The sequence below is a fragment of the Lissotriton vulgaris genome, chromosome 1_2, assembly GCF_964263255.1.
Source record: "Lissotriton vulgaris chromosome 1_2, aLisVul1.2, whole genome shotgun sequence".
In the NCBI taxonomy this organism is placed as follows: domain Eukaryota; kingdom Metazoa; phylum Chordata; class Amphibia; order Caudata; family Salamandridae; genus Lissotriton; species Lissotriton vulgaris.
In genome coordinates, this window is record NC_141686.1 from 359,433,394 (window position 1) to 359,457,485 (window position 24,092).

Here is a 24,092-nt window from a genome sequence, read left to right on the forward strand (position 1 = left end):
ACTCCAAGGCCACGGACAAGTCCACAAAAGCCATATAAAACTGGCCCTTTTTTGCACAAACATTTTTTGCTGCAAGTAAGGGTGAATTTTGTCCATGGTCGATTGTACCCTTCCTCTTTCTAAACCCGTATTGTGTCTCACCTAAAACATTATTAACAAATGCCCAATCCTCCAGTCTATTTAGGAGCAATCTCCCCATTAGTTTGGCAGCGCTATCCAGCAGGGCTATTGGGTGGTAATTTGCCAGATTCAAGGGATTCCCCTTCTTATATATGGGGATGATCATGGATTGTTAAAAGATACCGGGGGTCCCACTTTGGAAACAGTATTTAAAACTTGGGTCAAGAGTGGAGCCCATACATATTTATGTACAAAGAAAATATCCACGAATCCCATCTGACCCTGCTGCCTTTAGGGCAGGCGATTGAGAGAGTGTAAGCTCAATTCCCTCTAATGAGAATTCCATCCCCAGATGGGCAGTCATTTATTCCTAAGGTTTTTTGTAGCTCTATCCATCTCTACATTAAAAATGCTCTGGAAGAGAGACATCCAGGTGGATTGATCTATATGAATATCATGAGAGGTGCCGCCCTGATCCTGCAGAAAAGGGGCATTTACCACCCTCCAAAATGCCTTGCTATCTTTACTCCTCGAAGCCTCACACAAATTTGCCCATGCTCCATCCCGTAAATCCCTTTTTCTCACCGCCCTACCTGTCTTATAGTCAGCTCGTAGCTTCCTTATCAAATCTTTGTTTCTGGGACTTGTTTTAAGAGCAGTGTGAAGTTGTTTCGAGGCCTTTGAGTAATTTGTCTCAATTTCCCTTATTGTCGATGGAGTGTTTCTTGTAGTTGGATGTAAAAGATTCAAATTTATAGATGTTAACATTTTACTAAATGCTATTACTACTTGATGACTATCAGTGTTGGTGTCTAAGCAGGATTCAATGTCAGGTAACACCTCCTTTGCAACCTTTGGGAGGAAGGAAATAGGGTTAATTTTCTCCCATTTAAGAGTAGATACATTTTTCCTACTCAGAATCGGTTTTGGGAAAATATAGAGCTTGACTTAGCAGAAAGAGGCCAAACAAAACAAAAAAAGAAAGAAAGCATGATCACTGAACTTAATACATCTCCTAAAATTAGTCTGAATAGTTGTAAAATCAGATGTCGAGGTAACTCCAGTAATTTGAATGGTGGGGAGGGGTTGACCAGTCATGGGGTGACACAGGTTTATTATAACTAGGTCCCAAATTAAGGAAAAACTGTTTGAAATGTTTCCATAGTTATGATGCATAAAATGGACGAGGAACGAATCATTTGTGTCAGTTACCCCACAAATACATTGGTCCAAATTGGGGCTACAGTACACTTGAAAATCCCGAGCTCAAATAAAACAAATTGAACGTGTGTGGTATGTTAACAGAAATTCCAATATTCTCGCCAACTCAGCAGTCACCTGTGTAGGATTCTTAAAATTATTATAATAAAATTAATCTGTAACAAATCAATTTTACTAGAAACCTCAGCCATGATAACATGAAAATGGTGTGAGATATTGAAAAAGGTCACCTTAACTAGGGTGATCGTGTTTGCTATAATTCTGAGTAAGCCCCCCTTAGATCTACCTGTTGCTGATGGAACTGCTGGTGTACCAAAAGGAGCTGTAGCCATTTACATCATAGACAGACTGCTCTGCCCAATTTTCCTGAAAGCAGATATCAGAATTCGTAAACTCTTTATGCCAATTTTGATTATCCTTTTTGTTTTCATAACCCGCTATAGTCCTAGAGAGAACTTTATATCACTTAGCGACTCCTGCGACCGAATCTCTGTCGGTCCTGGTGAGAAGGATGATGTAGGGTCAATTGGTAAGGATATAATACTGCTTAGTGAACCTAAAACGAACAACTGAACTCTCCACGTGTACCAAACCAGAAATCGTTTGATAATGATTTTAAAGAACAGACTGAGGAGGCAAATGATTTAGTGGAGAGATCAGTCAATCACATGCCTCCATATCTTCCAACAATGAGTACCTATTTGATAGGGCAAGGGCATCAAAAGCCACCGGGGCAGGCTTATGGCCATTTCTCACTCAAGAAAGGCCCTGAGTGAGTACGGTGGAACTACGTACTGGTGCAGACCTATAAAAAAAAGCCCAACGAGACTGCATGAACTTGAGAATGGAGTGAAGGAGCAACTGGTAAACTCCCTAATAGGTCTCTCACTAGCCATTCATTATCAAAGTTTTTTTTTAAAACAGTCATTATTGGTTGTTTTTATATCAGTCCCAATTCACTGCATTCTTCTGGCCATTATCAAATGATTTTGGATGAGATGACCTTGATTGGAGTTTTGAGTCATCCAGTATCGAGACTTGGCCATCAGCTGAAGTGAAGATTTTCTAAGATTGGGATGTAATAAAGGCACGTTGACTAAGATTTGAACATAGTTCCAAGCTGCAGGAGGGAAGTCCATGTATTGCTGATTTGGTCTGCTGTGGGCCAGAGTTGATGGGAATTTACCTTAACCTGTGGTCTTGATAAGTCATGTGATTGCCCCTTACCCATAGAATCTTGTATGGTCAAATGCGGTGGGCAACACCTAGGGACCAAATCTACAATGTCTGGACCTATAGGATCCCTGCTGGGGGCCAACTGATTTTCAACACAAGGATGACCAATAGAAGTGGAGGGCGATTTAGCTAACTCACGACCAAGGATCATGTTTTCACAATTAAAACACAAATTACGACTTCCACAATTATAGTTTTTGAGAGTTTTACAACCATCAGAGGGGATGACCTTATGCGCGATCTATAGAATCTAAATGGGCATAGATCGGTTGCAAAAGTTGTTTAAAGTTATCATGAAGATCACACCAATATGAGGGAAATGTATTATCTGAATGTTGCCGGCCATTCAAACATGTGGAACTTGCTGGCATAGCGGCCTTTCTGATCTTCTTGGCAGGTCACTTGGAGGGCAGTATCGCATAACCTCTTTTTCATTTACCATTTACAGAGGTAGCGTCAGTTGGTTTCCAGCTAAATGTAGAGGCTAGCTGTGAATGTTCGGGGGTTGGTGCAGAGACTGCCGGCAATTCTGGAAAAGAAACCCCATATAGTTTTGTTACAACCCCCTTAGTTGGAGAAACAACTAGATTAGATGACTGCCCTGCCCCTGACCGCAACAAAAGTATTTTTTCTGTAAGTGCGATTTATTTTTCTAATGCCGGTGTTGCCTTGGCCAGAAAGGTATCTAAAGAGGTAACAGTTACCTCCTCTGTTGCCCATGGTGGGCATGTAACGGGGAGTGTAGAAGTTAGAGGGGGGCCCCAGCCTCCTCCGTGCTCCGTCAGGCGTGGTTTAGCCCGCCCTTAGCCCGGGCGAGTCTCGTGCAGAGGTACCACGCTGCTGCCTTTAGGCATCTCCAGGTGCCAGAAGAGTGATGCTTTGTGCAGTGGAGCCTGTGGGCTGTAGTCTGTGCCCCGGCTCTGCTCCGATGCGTCCCCCAGAGTGGGACCTCGCTGCTGCCTTTAAGTACCTCTGGGTGTAGGAAGAGTGATGTGGCGTGAAGTGGAGCCTGGGGGCTGTAGTCAGTGCCCCGGCTCTGCTCCGATGTGTCCTCCACAGTGGGACCTCGCTGCTGCGTTTAAGCGCCTCCGGGTGCGGGAGAGTGATGCATTGTGTGGTGGAGCCTGGGGACTGTAGTCAGTGCCCTGGACCTTCTCCGATGCGTCTCCAGGGAATCTCTAACAGAGTGCTCTACCTTACACTGACTTCAACTGTCCAACTTGAGCATAATTGGAGACTCGAATCTCCATCTTGATCTAATCAACAATAAAGAAGTCCTTTACTAATGACCTGGCCACTTTCCAATTAGCTCAGTTAGTAAAACATTCAGGTATGAGGGCTGCCATCTGCTGGACCCTGTTTTTTCCAAACTGGCCACCCTTAAAACTGCTCCCCTATTCCAGTGACCTGGTCGAACCATTATTTAGTGCCAATGACCATTGATATCCTAGCGTTGAACAAAACATTACCGGTAACCCCACAATGAGAAGGTAGTGGCATAAACTGGACCCATCTGCCTTTTCAAGGTTTATCGAAAGGAGTGTGCCCTTTAATAGACCCCGATATAGAATGGGCAGAGACTTCCACCAAAGCATGGCTCAATTCTGCCTTGGATCATTTTATTCCTGCCAAGCTCTATAAAAGTAGGAAGCAGCCCCCCAGTTGCTTGGTTCAATGAAGCATTGCTCATAAAAGAAGCAATTCAAAGAACTAGATTGCGCTTGGCACAAATCCTATGATGCTGTAGCATGATTGAACAACATTGAGATCGATTAAATGCTACAAGACACTGATTAAAACAGCCTGTGTCAAATTATTTACAGACAAATCAAAAGCAGCAGCAAGCTTTCAAAAGTAATGTTCTCTGTTGTGAACAACCTGGTTAAACCCACTGCCACTCCTGGATTAGCGGAAGCTTCTAACAGCCACTGCAGCAGGATTGGTCAATGATCTTTATCTTAACTTTAACAGGGGTGAGAAAACAGTCAAACCTGTCTATCTTGACACAAGGACCTACCACTCACAATGGGCTCCCTTGGATCAATTGGCTCTACTTAACGCAGATTCTTTCTCCACCTTAATGTGTCAAGCGAAATCTGGATCTCCAGATAACCCATTTAAACCTGATTAAATTTTAAAATTTCAAGAGAGCGTCTCACCCATATTTCTAGAATTAGCCAAACTCTTGCTGAGCACTGAAGAAGTATCAATATCATGGAAACACGCCAAGGTTATACTTCTTCTAAAAAGCCTTCGCTAAATGCCACTCAGCCAGAAAACTATTGACTTATTTGTCTTCTGTCCTTTCTGTCCAAGGATAGGGAGAAACATGTAAACAATCTCCTAACTAAAATATTAGAACAACTAGCAGCCCGTCCCGACCTTTTCCGGGAACAATCAGGCTTCCCTGACCCCCGCCCGCCCCGACATTGTCCAGAAGCCCGGGCCCCCGCCCGGCCCGTCCCCCGCCTGCCCCCACCCCCGCCTGCCCCGACATTGTCCGTGGGTCCCCTTACCTCAGCCGCCGCTCCTCCCCCGCGCTCCTCAGTTTACCGGTCCGCCGCTCCTCGCTCCTCACCGCCGCTGGTCACCGCTCCTCCGGCCTGTCCGCTGCTCCTCACATCACCGCTCCTCCCCTGCGCCTTGTCCGCTGCTCCTCGTCGCGCTCCTGGACGCCGCTCCTCCCCGCGCTCCTGACGTGAGCACGCACGTCGCGGCCGGCGCTACTTCGGAGGGACTACTTTTTTTTAATGTACATTTTTTAAATAACGTTTTTTTATTTTATTTACATAGCCTATAACCATCTGCACACCCTGACGATTACAACGGTGTATCGGGTGTGTTGTTTGGCGCTGTGGTTCCCGAGTTTACCCGCCTCAAAGCCTCAAAGTTCTTCCTTTATTATAGTAGTATAGATATAAACTATTAGATAGTTCCCAAAATGGATTTAGCTCATACAGCACCAAAATTGCTCTTTTAACAGTTACTGAATCCCTTTGCAGTACTGCAGATGCTGGCACATCCCAGGCTCTGATACTCCTAGATTTAAGTGCGACCTTCGACACTGTCTCACATGCAATAATATTAACTCGTCTCACTGATCTGGGGGTACAGGGTAAAGGTCTGGCCTGGTTTACCATCTTTTTAAAGGAGTGGTGTTATGATGGTTCTATCTCTCCTCATTGACCTGCCGTGTGAGGTTGACTGGTCATACTTGGAACTCTAGTTTGTCCCAGGTTTTCCGGTCATTCTAGGAGTGATAGTTGCTGAGGCAGGAGTGTGGGAGCTCTGTCTGATGAAAGAAGCTACAATAAAACTATCTATACCTTCATATTTGACTTCTGGTTGTCACCTACTTGAACATTTTGGCGACAATCTTCAGGTGACCAGTGGATCCTTGAAGAGCACGAATCCAGCGCATCGTCCATCTTGCAGCTTGTATCCTATTTCTATTCAGCTGGATGGTGACTGTATTGCCTTTCGCATCATCGGACTAATGAGGTATTGTCCATTTTTTTTTATTCACGATTTTGTCAAGTCCAAAAACTGGTTGCGCGTGCATCCCGTATATCGATTTACTAAGCAACCACAGTGTCTCCGTTATTTCAAGCCAACACTACATATATTGGTTGAGCGCTATGCAACCACAGTGATTCTTTTTACTCCACAATAACGCTACGTACAGCATCATCTGTGTGCATATGCTCAAGACGCAAGGAACGTAACGTGCGGCCATTTTGTCTGTACTTTTGTTTATTTACTGCCAGCCACGTCTTGCCAACTATGAGTCTCTTTTGCATCCAGGAAGTGCCAACCACGAGTGCTGTACGTTATAGTTAATTTTGTGGATTTCCAGTTCTACATTGTTGCCAACCACCAGTAATGTTCAGAATTATCTATTTCAAATTTTTTTTTTTTGGTCCTGCCTTAGCTCAAATCCACTTAAATCTCCATCAATACTATTCCTTTGCATATTTGCATGTTCTTTCGTCCAGTTGTGGGCTGATTTATTCATGGCTGTCAGTCAAACAATAGCCCCTCCTCCACCTTTCCTTCTTGAAGGTGACACTCCTTCAATTGAATGGGAGGAGTGGATTGGTATCTTTGAAAATTACCTGGAGGCTATTGATGGTCTCAGATTTCAAGCTTCTAAGAAAAAAGCCATTCTTTTGAATTCACTTGGAAAAGCTGGTCAACATGTTTTTAAGTTTTTGCCAGAAATTATAGGAGCAGATGGTCAACCTATTGACAATCCGTATAATGAGGCAAAACAAAGACTTTCGAAGTACTTTGGAAAGCAAGTCAACATTGTCATGCAAAGACACAAATGTTATACAGTTCCACAAAAGGATAAAGAATCTGTTGATCAAATGGTAACTCACTTATGAGAATTGTCCGTTAAGTGTGATTTTGGTCCGATGGCTGATCAAGTTATCAGAGATCAATTAATAGTACAATGTAAGAATAAGAGGATGCAAGAGAAGCTTTGGGCAGCTAAGAATCCTTCACTAATGGAAGCAATTGCCATCGCCAGTGAAGTAGTGTGGCTCACTGGTTAGAGGCGGCAGACCCGAGAGCAGAGCACGGCCCGGGACCAGGGTTCGATTCCCGGCGCGGCAGGTTTCTGGACCAGGGTCAGCGGACTCGAGAATTCTCTCGCCTCGGTGCCCACTCTGATCAGCGATCACACTCGGCAACTCTGGGCATTAGCTTGCCTCATCTTCACTAACGGCCCCACCCGACCGCCGGGGATGCCTGGTCTCACCCTGGAGATACCCATTAAGGGACCATCTCTCAGGGAAGCCAGGAAGGGTTTCGCAGCGGTCGAAGCGCCTTGGGACCCTCTGGGTAAGTAGTGCGCTATATAAATGCCTATACATACATACATACATACATCGCTAAAGTCGTTGAGGAATCGGATAAATGCATGCAAGAGATGCATGCTCTTGAGTCAAAGAAAGAAGATACAGTTAATGTCGTCAACAAAAATGATAAAGACTCTTCTTCAGATATTGATACAAAGTCTACTGATGCTAAACCTACGTTTTCTACTTCAAACCCTAACCTTAAAGGAACGTTCTCTGTTATCGTTGTGGGACTATGACTCACGCCGCAGACTTTTATGGTTGCTTTGACTGAGATAAATCTTGTAAGAAATGTGGGAAGAGGGGTCACATCAGCAACGTTAGTAGAAATCCATCTAAGAATAGGGTTGCCTTTGTTGACTTTGTTTCCCCTGACACTTCTTTTTGTATTGAAGATAATTGTCCTGGGGTTTTTACAAAGACCTAAAGCTACCTTTGTGTTGAATTATGTTTCAGTGACACTCTTAGTTGATCCAGGTTCAATGTTCACAGTTATTCCTTTTCACATTTTTAAAGATTGTTGGCCTAATTTTTCACTCTCAAATAGTGATATCACACCCAAAGGGTATAGGGGTGAAGTCGTTAATATTAAGGGTGGCATGGAAACTACTTTTGAGCTGAAGGGAAGGTCTACTTTGGGAAATGTTTATATTTCTGAAGATGGCCCAGCAATTCTAGGTTGGGTACAACAACATGACCTGCACATTATTTTAGATCGAAGATCTGTTGACAAAGATTTGGTTGTTGAAAATTTTCCCGATATTGATTCTGTTTTGACAAAAAATAATGCTGTTTTTTGCTCTGATCTGGGTAAACTTGTGGGGTATGTTCATGAAGTTAAACTTAAGGACAATGCTCAACGGGTCAAACATGCCCTTAGAAGAATTCCCATTGCTATCCGAAAAGAAGTTAGGGAGATGCTTGAGGACATGCAGAAGCAAGACATCATAGAACCGGTGGAGGACTTAGAGTGGCTTTCTCCGGTGGTCGTTACCCAAAGGAAGGATGATAAGCTTCGTTTTTGTATGGACCTCAGGTCTCTTAATTAGAACATCATCGTTGATAAATTTCCTCTCCCTAATATCTCCGAGATGGTACTCTTGATGGATAAGGCAACATTATTCAACAAACTTGATCTCAGGGCAGCTTATCATCAAGTAGTACTACATCCCTATTCTAGGAAGTTAACAGCATTTTTAACAATTGAAGGTGTCTTTCAATTTAAAATGCTTCCTTTCGGTCTTGCCTCAGCAGCCATCGTTTTCCAACGTATGATGCATTCTTTATTGAAGGGTTTGAAACATGTACATTATTTTCAGGACGGCATTCTCATCACTGGTGATGATGAATTTGAGCATAATTCTACTTTAGCTTAAGTGTTACAAATTCTACTTAAGGCTGGTCTTACCTTGAGAAAGGATAAGTGCAAGTTTCTATTGACTGAAATAGATTATCTTGGATATACTATTTCCCAATCCGGAGTCAAACCAAAAGAAGAGTTGTTAAAAGCTATTAGACTTGCACCTATTCCTTCTAACAAGGATCAACTCAAATCATTTTTGGGGTTAGTTGAATACTACTCTGAGTTTGTTTCTAATTTTGCACATAAAACTGAAGCATTAGGCTTATTGCTTAGACAAGGTGTACAGTTTGCTTGGGAAGCTCAACAAAATGAGGCTTTTGATAACATAAAAAATGAAATTGTTAATGCAGGTATCTTCACTACTTTTGAACCTGGTAGAGACACTTACATTACAGTTGATGCAAATGTTAATGGCATTGGTGCTATCCTTTCACAAAAGAAAAATGGTATTGAGAAAACAGTTGCATTTGCTTCTCGCACATTCAGCTGTGCTTAGCGAAACTATGCAGTTATTGAGGGTGAAGCTTTAGCTGCTGCATGGGGTGTGTTGCATTTTCGCACGTATGTGTGGGGCTCACAGTTTTCTTTGAGGACTGATCACAAGCCTCTCATAAGAATGTTATCCCCGGGTGGTGCAAATAATGGTTCTCCTCAGTTGATGAGATTTGCTGCCAAATTACAAGAATTTACATATAAGTTGGAACATATTTCTGGTTGGAAGAACATTTAAGCAGATTGCTTATCTCACCTTCCCATTCCAGTCTGAGCACTTTTGTGAGTTTGAGAAAGAAAATGTTTATTTGGTAGCAAGCATAGAGGATGTGTGCTCAGATGAATTTAAGTCGATTTCTAGGGAAGAGTGGCATCAAGCAGTTAGTGACGATCCCGATTTTGTTGAATTAATTAATGCTATACGCCTTGGTTGGAAGCGTGAAGGTGATGCCTTCCCTGCACAGCTTTGTCAAATTACAAGAGGACCTGAGTGTTGAAAGGTCTGATGATTTGGTGATGAGAGGTGAAAAGTGTGTCCCACCAAAGTCTCTTAAGAAGATTTTTTTTCTTTTGGCCCATGAGGGTCATCTTGGACAAACCATGACCATCAAGCACCTTAAGGCTATTTTTTTGGAATCCTGGGTTTGATGACTATGTTCGTGGTTGGGTAGAGGATTGTTCTTTGTGTAAGGAGAACGAAAAGAGATTAAAGATTAATTCTCAAACCCCTAGGTTCCATCTCATTTCTTGCAGATTTGCCTTGGGAAAAGGTTTGTTTGGACTTTATTGGTCCGATGGACTTTCTATCTTCTAAGTATCGATTTGCCAAGGTTTTAGTGGATGTATGTTCATATTGGGTGTTTGTAGAGTTTTTGAGAAATATTACTACTGATAATATTCTTAATCATCCCAGATCTATATTTTTAAAGAGACTTTTTGCTGTGTGTTAGTTGCAGATAATGGCACTCAACTAACTTCATTGGCCATGCGCAACTTCCTTTCAAGTCATGGAATCAGGCACATGTGTACTTAACTGTATAATCCACAAGGCAACGGCATAGTGGAACGCATGAATAGAATGGTGAAAGGTACTCTTCAATTAGCTGTTCAGGGTCGACGTGATATTCAAAGAGCTGTGAATGATATGTTATGATCATATAATACCACTGGCCATAGGGTAACCAATGTTGTCCCTTTTGAGAAAATTCGAGGTAGAGTGCCAAAAACAAGTTAATTCCTCATTGGCTGCATGAAGAGAACACCTCTTTCCCTATCGTGGTCATACTGGTAAAACTGGAAGAGTGGAAGTGGGTGATCTTGTCAAGGTCAAATTAAGTAGAAGAGAGCATGGGTTGAATACATTTTCTTATCCTTTTAGTGTTAAAGAGGCTCTCAGATGGCATGTTGTTTTAGGAAACGGCCAATGTTGGAATTTTAGGAGGATTGCTCTTTATTCCAAGAAGGATGCTGGTACTTGTATTCAAGGGCCACCTTTACAACAATCTGGTTCTTGCAAAAACTTTCATGAGGGAAAAAAAACGAATCCAGTATGAGAGATTCGTTTTCCAAGGAGATATGATGATTTTGTGAGGTATTGACTTCTTCTGTTTTTTTTTTGTTCTTTAGGAAAAGATGTTTCATAAATTTATGATAAATTTATCATACGGTTCTTCTATATTTTGCTTATATTGTTTTATTAATATAACATTTTATTCTGTTCCACATATGTTGTGTTTTTCATATTTATTATCAGTATTTGTTCTATTGATATAATGCTTTGTTCACTTTTGCACGTTTTGATTGCAATATTTTATGTACTTTGTATTATTATTATTTTTTTGTCTTCTGTAAGAAAAGAAGATATGTTATGATGGTTCTCTCTCTTTACTCATTGACCTGCCGCGCGAGGTTGACTGGCCATCCTTGGAACTCTAGTTTGTTCCAGGTCTTCCGGTCATTCTAGGAGTGGCGGTTGCTGAGGCAGGAGTGTGGGAGCTCTGCATGATGAAAGAAGCTACAATAAAACTATCTATACCTTTATATTTGACTTCTGGTTGTCACCTACTTGAACAAGTGGTCTTTTAAAGTTATACCCTCCCCTTCCCCTTTCACCTCATCACAAAGAGGACTGGCTCCTGGTGTCCCCCGGGGTTCGGAGCCCATTCCTACCCTTTTTAGGTCTTGCCTAGCGTTGCAGCGTGAATGCGCTACCAACGCTTTGCGAGGTATGCAGTGTATACTGTAGTGTGTAAGCTTCATGGAAGCTCCACCCACTCTCTGCCTATTGGCTTTTGTCTAAAAAGCTGCCTTCCGATTGGTTTGAGGCTTGTTAGTCCCTCATCATTCATCATTTATATCCTTTCACGGCTATTGCCCCCTTTAGTCTTAACACTAATTTCTTTTAGGTCTCGCCTAGCGTTGCAGCGCGAATACTCTGCCATCGCTTTGCGAGGCATGCAGTATACACTGTAGTGGGGAAGCTTCATGGAAGATCCGCCCACTCTCTGCCCGTTGGCTTTTGTCTTAAATGATGCCCTCCGATTGGTTTAAGGCTTGTTTGTCCCTCCTCATTCATCATTTGTATCCTTCCACAGCTACTGAGCCTTTTACTGCTAAAACTATTTTCTTCTCTGTCCCACCCCACCCGCCCCCTCCCTCAGTCAGTGACTTTACACCCTCCTCCGTATCATCCCCCCACTGCCGTTCATGTTTTCTTGCCTGCCGGCAATTCCGTTTTCATCTTTATTATTGCCACTTTGAACTATGCAAGTTCACGATGCGTGCTGTACAAAAACTTCTCGTGTTTAATTAACTAGATTTTGATGTAACTCAAATATATTAAGACTCTAGGCAACATTTGGGGAATGGATAGCAACTGACACCCCTTAGTTCCCAATTGGCATTGTTGTCAGGCCGGAGAAGCGGCAGTGTTTTAACTCCTGCTTAAAACGAGCACTTTTAATAACTTCCTCTCAAATCTGCGCTATAATCATGAGTACTGAAGTGACGCTCTAACAAAATGCACTTTTTTTAATTCTGAAGAGACGTTATCGCACATTTACACATTTGCATCATGTTTACTGTATAATTAACATGCCGATCATTTTCACGGTTCACCCACTGGCTCGTATACGCTTTGGCTTGTCTCGGGCTGGCTCTACCTGCTAATTAATATATTGGCTCACGCACCTCTTAACAAAGAGAGAAGAATGAATACATGACAGTGAGCCCCGTAGATGGTAGAGAAATAGACTGGTGAAGGCAAACAGACAAAGTCAGACTCCTTTGCCTCATGTCAGAATCATCACTTTCAATAACCTGGAAATCTGCCGGAAACTCCTGCTTGCTCCAACCTCATCCCCCTACTTAGTCTTAGCACAAGCAGCAGATTCTGAGCTGTGCCCTGCTGGTGCAGAGGAGCATGGCAGAGTCTGTAGAAGCGCAGGGATCCCTAGCCTCTCAGGACGGGCACCTAAACCTTCTGGGTGCCTTCACACTCAGGATAACTGAATATATTTTGTTCTGTGCTTTAGGCGCCCCTCGGTGAGCACTGTCTGGTAGATGGAGGTCTGTGTTAATAAACACATTCAGAGAGGTGGTTGTGTACAAACAAACAACAGCCACAATACCGTACATTTTGAACATTTTGAACGTGTTGTTAAATATCTGCTCATCGAGTACCTCATTGGATGATCATTCCATGGCACTACCAAAATTACATTTGGACACATTTTCTCAACTGTAAAACACTCCCTACTTTGGGTCATTTAATAACTCGGGGCTTTGGCGTTAGGTAACCTACTTTGGATGCTATGTAAAAGATTAAATAAAAAAATTAATGCAATGAAACTAATCAACCAGCACTATGAAAACTGACACGGATTCTGGCATTTTGTATAATTAATGTCAATTTTCTCATAGATGCGAGTAAAGTAATCCCAATGATATCTGCACACTTTTATATGATAGCACCGGGCTAACTTTGACAACTAGGCAATGAATACATTTTCATGTACCCCCGATGCCACCCTGCCCCCCATCCCCTTTGCAAACTTCATTGCCTCCAAATGTTTGAGGGATAACCTAGACGCGGGAGAGTGAGTCAAATGGTCTAGAAAATGAAAGTGAAGCCGGGATTTGGATTCACATGCTCCGATCGCGTTGGTTAGTCTGTAAGCACTACTTTTATTATTGAGTTTCTCATTAGTAAAGCACCACAGTGTACATGTGTGGCTACACTTCACCCATGAGGTACTTGCCAAGCAATTGTTGACACAATCCATCTTTGCGTCTTTTTCAGTATATTTATTACGAAGTGCAGGACCTTTCCAAGGGATTTCGCACACTACATACATTCACTCTAAAAATAAACCGTGTAGGTAAAAAAAAATCCCATTCACAACTTCAATAGCTCTAACTCACAAATGTGAGACCTATTTGCATTGCAAATCCTTGTTAATATTTACATCAGACCACTGGCAGAGGAAGTGAAGTATTATGGAATATCTCACTAGTGTTGTATGCTGATGAAACTCAGCTAAATATTTCCCTGTCGGCAGAGTCAACTGGCTTTTGTGCCAAATCTAAAAACTGTGTATCCGCGTTGGCCAGATGTATGCACGACCACTGTTTAAAACGTAACTAAAAAAATAGAGCTCTAACGAGCAACCAGCCTAGCTGCCTGGATGAAACTTTACATGCCCTCCAGAACGCTACACTCCATCCAATCTAAACCTGGCCCACATCCCTCGTCACAGGAGAGCCAGAACGAAAGGTTTCTCCTTCCATGTCTTAGCTCCGACCCGGTGGAATTCTATGCCTCCTAACCTTAGAAAGATTCATTATCACTTACTGTATTCCGTAAACAGTGGAGGACCCAGCTCTTCTTCATCTAGGCTGACGATTTCGCCTCTCTGCCGCTGTGTTTCTTAGGATCCTTTTAAGTCCCTTACTGATATTTTCTGACACCTGGACCCTCACCTTCCCCTCAGGGCAGGCAGCCTTCAGGTGTTGTGCTTTCAAAGGCTCGGCTCCCCTCTTGTAAAGGGTCAAAGTGGTAACACCCTGGCAGCAAGTACCTTTATCAGCCGCAGTATTAAGATACAGTGCACCCCAATTCCCAGCCCATTAAAAGCCTGAAACAGACCCAAAATGGAGCATGTACCTACATGTTCGCCTCCCCTGTTTGTACCTCATAAGTAGCTACCTGTGCACTTCCGACGTTTTTATGTCCCCGGCGAGCTTCTCTGAAGATGCTTTTGATCCTTCTATGCTATCATGGCGTTTGTCTATTGGTTCATTACCTGATGTCTGCTGTGGTCATTGTGTCACTCCCCTGCTTTAGCTTTCAATGAACCTTCCTGAGCGAGTACGGAGCCATAAGGGAGCTGAATGAAAGAAATACCCAGAGGTGTAAGTGCTGCACTCACCCTCAAGCAATGGACATCTCTGCCAATGCTCCATTCACTGACGAGAAGCATGCTGGCACCAAACGGAAGACATTTAGTCAGATACCCTGGTAAAGACAGAAAAAGACAAAAAGCAGACATGTATTGGTAGCAGCGATGTCGCAGGTATATTACTAATAGTGATGGAATCTCTATAATAAATGGTGCAATCTTCCAACAAATGCTTGGACCATCCCTAATAATGTGGCAAAAAAAACTTAACAAACGGAAAAGTAAAGACAAGAGTTAGAACTTCAGCTCCTCCAGTGTAAACTGCAAAGTACTGTTAAGAAGAGTGGTAATGGAGCTACATTTGTTATATACTTCGTGAAGCGTTACCTTTATTATATACTTCCTGAAGCGTTACCTTTATTATATACTTCCTGGAGCGTTAGCTTTATTATATACTTCCTGAAGCGTTAGCTGTATTATATAGTTCCTGAAGAGTTACATTTATTATAAACTTCATGAAGAGTTTTCTTTGTCATGTAGTCTTGAAAGGGTTACTGCTGTTATAAACTTCCTGAAACTGAAGTGACAGCAGCACATTCTGATCCATCTCTTTTTACACAATCTCTTCTTGTTTAAATGAAATCTTAGCTATGTGCGTCTTTGTAAAGCTGTACTTCTAGCGAGTGGGCATTCCATGTGTGCTCTTTCTGTACTAAGTTACTGTGTGAGCATTGGAAAATCACCTCCTTTTCTGAATTAAGTAAGATGTACATGTTCAATAAAACATTTAGTTAAATATCTGTGTAGGGGGAAATATCTCTTGGTAACTTTCATAAATGGTCTTTTATAACTAGTTAAATATTGTGTATTCACATACTCTTACATTTCCATTTAGTGATTTTAAATCTCTTTACATCCAATAGGAAACCAGCCTTGGATGCTCAAATGATCATGAATAATGACAGTAATCGTGCAAATCTGAAAAAAGTGGTAAAAAAAATGAGCTCCAATATTCAGGAAAAGATCTGCACAGTCAGAGACTGAGAAACCTGAACATAAACTGATAGATCCTCGAAGAGGCAGTCAGGAGCAATTCACTGGATGTAAGAGTCTGAGCTGTGCACCTCCATGCAACAGGACTAAGCAATTACCTCTAGAAAATTAAGGCAACAACACTGACAAACCACTTCCTTTATTAACAGGCCTCCACCACCAGCTTTGATAATGTGTTCGGTTTGAGGTGGATACAGCATTGCTCTGCTTCCTGTGATGATGACAGACCACCATTGAGCACGCTAGGTATATTGTAAACTCTTCCTGGCCAAACCACAGGAGCAAGAGAAATCCCTAAGGGAGTGGAGCCAGACAACTAAGGGCAAAGGAAAGAGAGGGTCTCTGATCTACAACAGACCTTCCCAATTTGCTTGGACCAGAAGGAAGACTAATCTTCACTCATAAACATGCAAAACCATTCCTCAATCTAAAGACATAACCACCTACAAAGAAGCTTTACTTTTCACAAATATATAATGTGTAGTTTTTGAGTCTTGTATTTCATTGTAAAATCTGAAATCAACCATCCAAAATACCACACACATACAGGGAATGTGATAATAACACAAGGGCTTTATCAACCATGTTAGCTCCTCAGGAAACCCAGTCATGGGATGCAGATAATTATAAACCTGACCCAGAGACACTAACCAAGAAACAAAAATCATACACAAGCAGCAAGAGCTTTAGTTTGTCATCACTACCAAAGAGCCATCAACAAACACACACAGGAGAAGCAACATGCAATTGCAATGAATGTGTGAAGAACTTTAGTCAGTTAGCACTCCTAAAAGATCATCAGCGGCCACTCATGGGGGAAAAACCATACCATTGCACTGAATGTGTGAAGAGCTTCAGTCGGTTATCACTACTCCAAATACATCTGCGAACACACACTGGGGAAAAACCATACCATTGCAATGAATGTGCGAAGAGCTTCAGTCTGTTATCAAACCTCAAAATACATCAGCGAACACACACAGGTGAAAAACCAAACCATTGCAGTGAATGTGTGAAGAGCTTTAGTCTGTTATCAAATCTTCAAAGACATCAGCGAACACATACAGGAGAAAAACCATACCATTGCACTGAATGTGTGAAGAGCTTCAGTCAATTATTCCAACTCCAAAGACATCAGCGAACACACACAGGGGAAAAACCGTACCATTGCACTGAATGTGTGAAGAGCTTCAGTCTGTTATCAAACCTCAAAATACATCAGCGAACACACACAGGGGAAAAACCGTACAATTGCACTGAATGTGTGAAGAGCTTCAGTCGGTTATCACTACTCCAAATACATCTGCGAACACACACTGGGGAAAAACCATACCATTGCAATGAATGTGCGAAGAGCTTCAGTCTGTTATCAAACCTCAAAATACATCAGCGAACACACACAGGTGAAAAACCAAACCATTGCAGTGAATGTGTGAAGAGCTTTAGTCTGTTATCAAATCTTCAAAGACATCAGCGAACACATACAGGAGAAAAACCATACCATTGCACTGAATGTGTGAAGAGCTTCAGTCAATTATCCCAACTCCAAAGACATCCGCGAACACACACAGGGGAAAAACCGTACCATTGCACTGAATGTGTGAAGAGCTTCAGTCAATTATCCCAACTCCAAAGACATCAGCGAACACACACACACAGGGGGAAAACCGTACCATTGCACTGAATGTGTGAAGAGCTTCAGTCTGTTATCACTACTCCAAATCATCTGCGAACACACGCTGGGGAAAAACCATACCATTGCAATGAATGTGGAAGTACTTTTAGTGATTCTTCAACTCTCAGGAGTCATCAGCGAACACACACAGGAGAAAATCCATACCATTGCAGTGAATGTGTGAAGAGCTTCAGTCAGTAATCACACCTACAAGACCATCAGCGGACACATACTGGGGGAAAAACCATACCATTGCAGTGAATGTGGAAGTATTTTTAGTAGTTCCTCAGCTCTCAGGAGTCATCAGCGAACACACACAGGAGAAAATCCATACCATTGCAGTGAATGTGTGAAGAGCTTCAGTCAGTAATCACACCTACAAGACCATCAGCGGACACATACTGGGGAAAAACCATACCATTGCACTGAATGTGGAAGTATTTTTAGTGATTCCTCAACTCTCAGGAATCATCAGCGACCACATACTGGGGAAAAACCATACCATTCCAATAAATGTGTGAAGAGATTCAGTGTGTAATTAAATCTTCGAAAACATTAGCAAACACACACAGGAGAAAACCCATAGCATTGCAGTGAATGTGTGAAGCACATCAGACATACAAAAACATATTCTAACACACACTGGGGAAAAACCATACCATTACAATGAATGTGGAAGTAGTTGTAGTGATTCCTTAAATCTCAGAAGTCATCAGCGTATACACATAGGGGAAACACCATTACAGTGCCGTGAATGTATGAAGAGCTTTAGTATGTTATCAATTCTGCAGAGATGTCAGTGAACACACACTAGAACGTAGCATTCTGAATCATCTGTACGGTGCCTTTGTGTTGCTGGAGCTGCCAAATAAACAGTGCTCTCATAGCCCAGCCTTGCCTAGAGGAAGGAGTTCTTCGATATAATATGTACATCAGAAGAAAGGATACATCTTCAGTAGACAAAGATAGTAGAAACAAATGCTTTCCACCAAGTTCGTTTTAACAAAGTTCTGAGTCCGGGAAGTTCTTCCTGCTGCCGACCATCATCAATGTCATCACCATACCACCACAGAACAGGAATGAGAGCACACCCATCCTTATATATATCACACTACAGGGGTTTGCTTCAGGGTCAAACTCACTTTCCTTACACGTTATCAGCAACAAGTTCTAAACTGAACAAATTATATTTAGGAACAAGTGGTTTGTATAGACATTAGTGGCATAATACATTTGAAACCCAATACTTTATAAATCTGTATTAATGATACATAACCAAACATCCAAACACCACCCATGTATGGACATCAAGAGCCTTTAAAATCCACACTACATAGGTGTGTACAAGGACCAAACTCAATTTACTTTAACATTAGCATGAACTAAATCATCATACAGCAAACACAATCATGAGGCTATGAAATGTACACAAAGATGACTAGATTTTATATATTAATATGAAATGTATGTTTTTAAATATGTAATAAAACATCAAATGTATTTGAATTCATGGTATTTGACTGCTGATTGTATAGGAGGGCTTAAATATGATTTATTCCCTAGATTTTAAAGATCATTTTTGATGTCAGCAAGGAGCCTAGTTTATTTGGCAATAGAGGGGTCAAATCTCAATAGCATGACTGCTTTCAGCTGGGATTCTGGCGCAGGTGGAATTGTAGGGAACTATTCTCGCCAGAATGCCTTCTCTCGGAGTGAGAGGCGGTTCTTTGCTTGAGATGGTACTACCTCTTTTTCTGTGTTAACGAAGAGAGAAGTGATACCTGTAATACTGAGATCTGGGTTTCACTTCTGTTTTGGGACCATAATTCAGTTCTACCCAATCCATACCCGAATTGTTTAGGAAAGCTAAAAACATGTCTGTATCCTGGCACTACTCTTGTTAATAATCCATGAAAATACCACAGAATGTTGAGCACTTGAAAGCAGTGTGCAACACCAGGGATTTAAACAAGAATATGTCAAATACAAAATGTACTTTTTTTGTTTTTTAAGGTTCTTATATAGCTCTGCTATATCTAATAATGTTTGATGGGTTTTCTTCGAGAGCCCTTTCTCCTTCGAAGAGGTTTTCAATCGATAGACCCAGTGAAAGGCTGACAATCTGTCCAACTATAAACAGGGCTGGTGGGAGGACTGTTGGTGTTGATGGTATAATGTTTTGTTGCTTTTTTGATAGAGTGCCCTGAATCCAGCCCGTCTTTCTTTAGTGATTTTTCTATTTTGGGTTACATTTGGAGACTGTTCCTTTCCTTTATAGTTTGACAGATGGTTCACGGTCTGTCAGAGGAGCAGGCGTAACAACTTCCACAATCCCGTTGGACTACCGTGCACCATATTTGGCGATCTCCACCAATCTGGCTATCCCTGTGTCTTCAGAGGAGCAACAGGAGCTCCTCCAAAAGCACCTAAAGTTTGCTGAGTGGCTGTCATGTTTCACACGGGTGACCAGCAGACTTTTTTGTTTTACTCCTAAAGTGAGAGTTTGCTTTTGCTTTTTGTAAAATCAATAATAATGTACTTGATTCACTGAGAGCTTTCTACAAGGGAGTCTGGTTTCTTTCTGTTTCAGACAGCCAGTCTTTACATAATGTTCCTGAAGAGAAGCAAGTAGGTCAGAATGCCTACCATAATTAGGACGAATGGTCTGATGTATCTACACCAACCGCCCCAGCTATGTCGGTCATTCTTGTGAGGTTTCCTGAGGTTCTAACATCAGTTCAAACAGAGGGAAATAGTGACAGATTCTTCTCACCAACTTCCAAAATTCTCAAATTTATTTTTATAATCCATTCTTCCTTAGAGCCCTTGGTTGGAAGTTTGCAACATTGTGTCAGATGTTGTGCAAAACCAGTGTGCAGTTCTCCAAGGCTGTACTGTGCATCAAATGTTGTATAAAAGCAGTGTGCCACCCTCGGTGGCTGTGCTGTTGAATCAGATTATGTATAGAAATAGTGTGCAGCCTTCTTTGGCTGCATAAAGACGTATGTAAAACCATTGTGTCTCTATAAGCTTTCTGCCCACTGTGGCATCATAGGGGTCCACCTTCTACCTGGGATCCTATCTATTGGCAGCTGACGGTGCGGAGTCATTGTGTCCACCTTCTAACTGGGATACTATCTGTTTGCTGCTGACTGCTGCGTCATAGTGTCCACCTTCTACCTGTAGTCCTATCTTTGTAGCTATTTACGTCAGAGTACACAATACCCCTTCCTGGTGTGTGAAACTGATGAGCAATTGTGCCCAAGTTTCTGCAAATATGCAGAGCAACATAAAGTGGGAGGCAGCAGCAGTATCCATGCACAGAAGCAGCTCCTATCAATAGGGAGCTAGCATTACTAAAAATTATCGAAGAAACTTATGCTGCATTAGGTAGAGATAATTTTGGAACCAAAGCCAGGAAGCCACAAATGTTGGGTAGTCCCGACAAGGATAACTACAAGCAAGTACAAGAGAGCACCCGTTTCTTCTAAAAAGACATGGGAAAACAAAAATTAAAAAAAGAATTCAGATAAGAATTCATGCTCAAGGGATGGGTCTCGCCGATGGGAGTCCTTTGAAAAGAGGTACAACCTTACGAATCGTAATAACATTACGAAACCTGATAGGTATCAAGACACTGTTACATGTTCCTTTCAGGGTTCATCTAAAAACTTTGAGAGGGACGGGCGATCAGAACAAAAGCAAGAAGATCAACCAAAACCTAAAAGGGAAAAACATCATACTTCAGTTTACATTATCAAACAGGAAGAGCAACCTAAAGCAAAAAAGAAAGTAGCTGGCTTAAAAATTAGACTTGCCCAGGTTACTGAAGACGCAGCTTCTGAACAGGCAATGGGCTCTGATGATGATAGACGGCGCAGCAGAAGTAACAATAGCTCGCCGGAAGATGAAGGATTTTCTGGTGACAGCAGTATTGAATTAATACATCACGGTGGAAACAACTGATACAAGTAGTAAGTGTCCCACATCGGTTACACAAAATTATGCTACAAATAGAGGGGGACATCTCAGGAAAAGTAAAAGGTTTCTTTTGGGAGAACTTAACATTTGGATATGACATACTGCTAGCTGGCCACCAGAATTTGTGATGAGGGCCCAGGAGGGGTAAGCGTCATTTTGCCTGCTTTCTCCGACCTCATTCCAGAATCTCTAAAACATGCATACGCGCAGGAGTGGACACCAGCGCTAGCTCCAGCGTTGTACCACAACCATTTAGGGTGGATCGTGAAGTCTACTCACCACAAAATCCCATTAAAATGAACTCCAAATCCACAGAGACAGTACCCTATTAAAAAGGATGCAAAAATACAAGTCAAAGAAATTGTAGCCCAACTTGAATATCAAGGTGTGATTGAGACGCCCCGATGAATAATGCTTTGTTTCCAGTAATGAAACATGACAATTCATATCGTCTAGTTTTAGATTACCAATATTTAAACACATGCGCGCAAACATTTGCAGTTTAGAATGCACATAGTGCCACACTAATGAATAACATGCGAAAAAAATACCAAATGACATTAGATTTGACAGCATGTTCTGCCCTGGGCACTCAGGACCACTTCCGTCGTTTGCCTCAAGGGTATAAGAAAAGCCCGGGGCTTTTCTCGACAAGAGTGTCAGAAATATTACAAACATGTGATGAGGAGGTTGTGTCCTATGCAGATGACATCTATCTGACGGACGATGAATTACTTGAACACTTAAACAGGATGAACAACATAATTGTGGGATTCGACAATGTAGGTTACAAATTTAATTTTAAGAAAGCTAAAATATCCTATCTCAGTGTCCTGTTTTCGGGATATGAGATCTCAAGTGACGGCAAGAGCCTGGCAGCCATTTATTTAGAAAAGTGTGCGCTGCTCCAACTTCCAAAGAATCTCAAAGGTTTGCAATCTGTATTAGGATTTCAAAATTTCTGTAGAACATACATTTTAGATTATGTAGAAAGAGTAACACCTTTCTATGACTTAATCAGACCTGATTTCACACAACATCAGTAGACACAGCAACACACAGATACTTTACTTTCAGTTCAGGCTGACAGGATAGCATCTAAACACTTGCACACACGTGCAAATTCTACAAACTTGGTGATTGTCCCCAGTTTATCAGGATATACTTACATCACTTTCAATGAAGGTGAGACAGTTCCAATTGCATACAAATCACATTTGTACACAAATGCTGAAATTCAATTTGCAGCAACTGAAAAAATACTGACAACAGTACAGACTGCTGTAGTGAGAGAAATAGCACTAGCACAGGGGAACATGGGGAAACACATTATTGCTGTAACTCCGGTACCAACTTTAGAAGCTGTTACCAAAGCAAGCATTGCTAATGATAAAGCTCTACATCTGTGATGGATACAATGGGCTAATTCTCTCACAGCAACAGATGTAGATTACAGATACGATTCTACATTAAAAATACAAGCATTCCTGCAGTACAAACAAGAATATCCTCTCTGGAATAAAATCTTGCCTCATTTACACTGATGAATCTGCTCAGCCTGCCATGGGAAGTAAACAGCAGTATTTTGAAGCATGTGCTATTGTGAAAGGGCATATGCGGGATGGTAAATTCCAAACACAGCAATTAGACACTGATAGTATGAGATTCGTTTTACTGTGTGTAGTCATATGATGAATATGTTCATTACTGGGGCCAGAATGGGTTTAGAGATTCCAAGGGTTGCACAATTAAACATAAATAGTTATGGGAATAAATAACAAAGCTGAAAGCATGTCTGCCAGGGGCTCAAGTTATTCACACATTGAGTAATCAGTGTGTTAGCGTACACGTTGAAGGGAATTCACTGGTAGATGAAGCAGCCAAGGCAACAGTGCGAACTGCTGCTGTTGCTGCAATCACTCGTTCTAGCACAAGGACATACTGATAGCTATAAATGCCTCAAAGAACGGCTCTAATGCTCGAAAGGCTTCCAACTCAAATATTCCTGTAAGTTTGATTGTCAAAACATACCGTATGCTCAAATTCCAGGAGTGGGGGTGTAGGAAAGTAGGATCTGCTTCTTATGGTTACCCCCACTTTTTGCTAAATGTAATACTGATTTTGACTAGTCTGACTGGGATCGTGCTAATCCGGACCCCAGTCTATCTGCTTTCTCCTTAAACGGTTACGTTCTATACTTAGGTACACTCTAGATTGGATACTGTGGTACCCTTGTCATTCTCTAGTATATGGTAACACTGTACCCAGGACATAGTTACCCCAGAGTCCTCCCATGGGCTAGAGCATATATTATGCCACCCATGAGAGGCCATGCAAAATGGAACTATACGCCTGCCTTTGCAGCCTGTGTACATTGGTGCATGCACCACTTACTAAAGATACAGGGTACTAAGGGTCACTGCACTAAAAAGTTATCAGTCACCCCTATAGCAAACCTTTAGAATCCTGAAGGCAGGGTGCTTGGTTCTAAGTGAGTGGGTGCCACTGCATGATCAGAACAACACTGCAGCCTACGGAGTCTATTTTCCCGGGTTGTCAGTGAGACAGCCATATTCGACATAAAGAGGGGCATTTTGCAACTGAGTGATGAACAACTCTAAAACGGCTGAAGCAAACCCTATCGTGTTTGGTGTCAAACATGTTGGAATCCTACCCCACACACCGGT

General features: G+C 41.9%; 1 pseudogene; it reads left to right on the plus strand.

Annotated features, from left to right (window-relative positions):
- The first annotated feature begins 16,302 nt into the window (after window positions 1-16,302).
- Window positions 16,303-18,728, plus strand: LOC147736845 (uncharacterized; annotated as a pseudogene).
- Window positions 18,729-24,092: the final 5,364 nt, after the last annotated feature.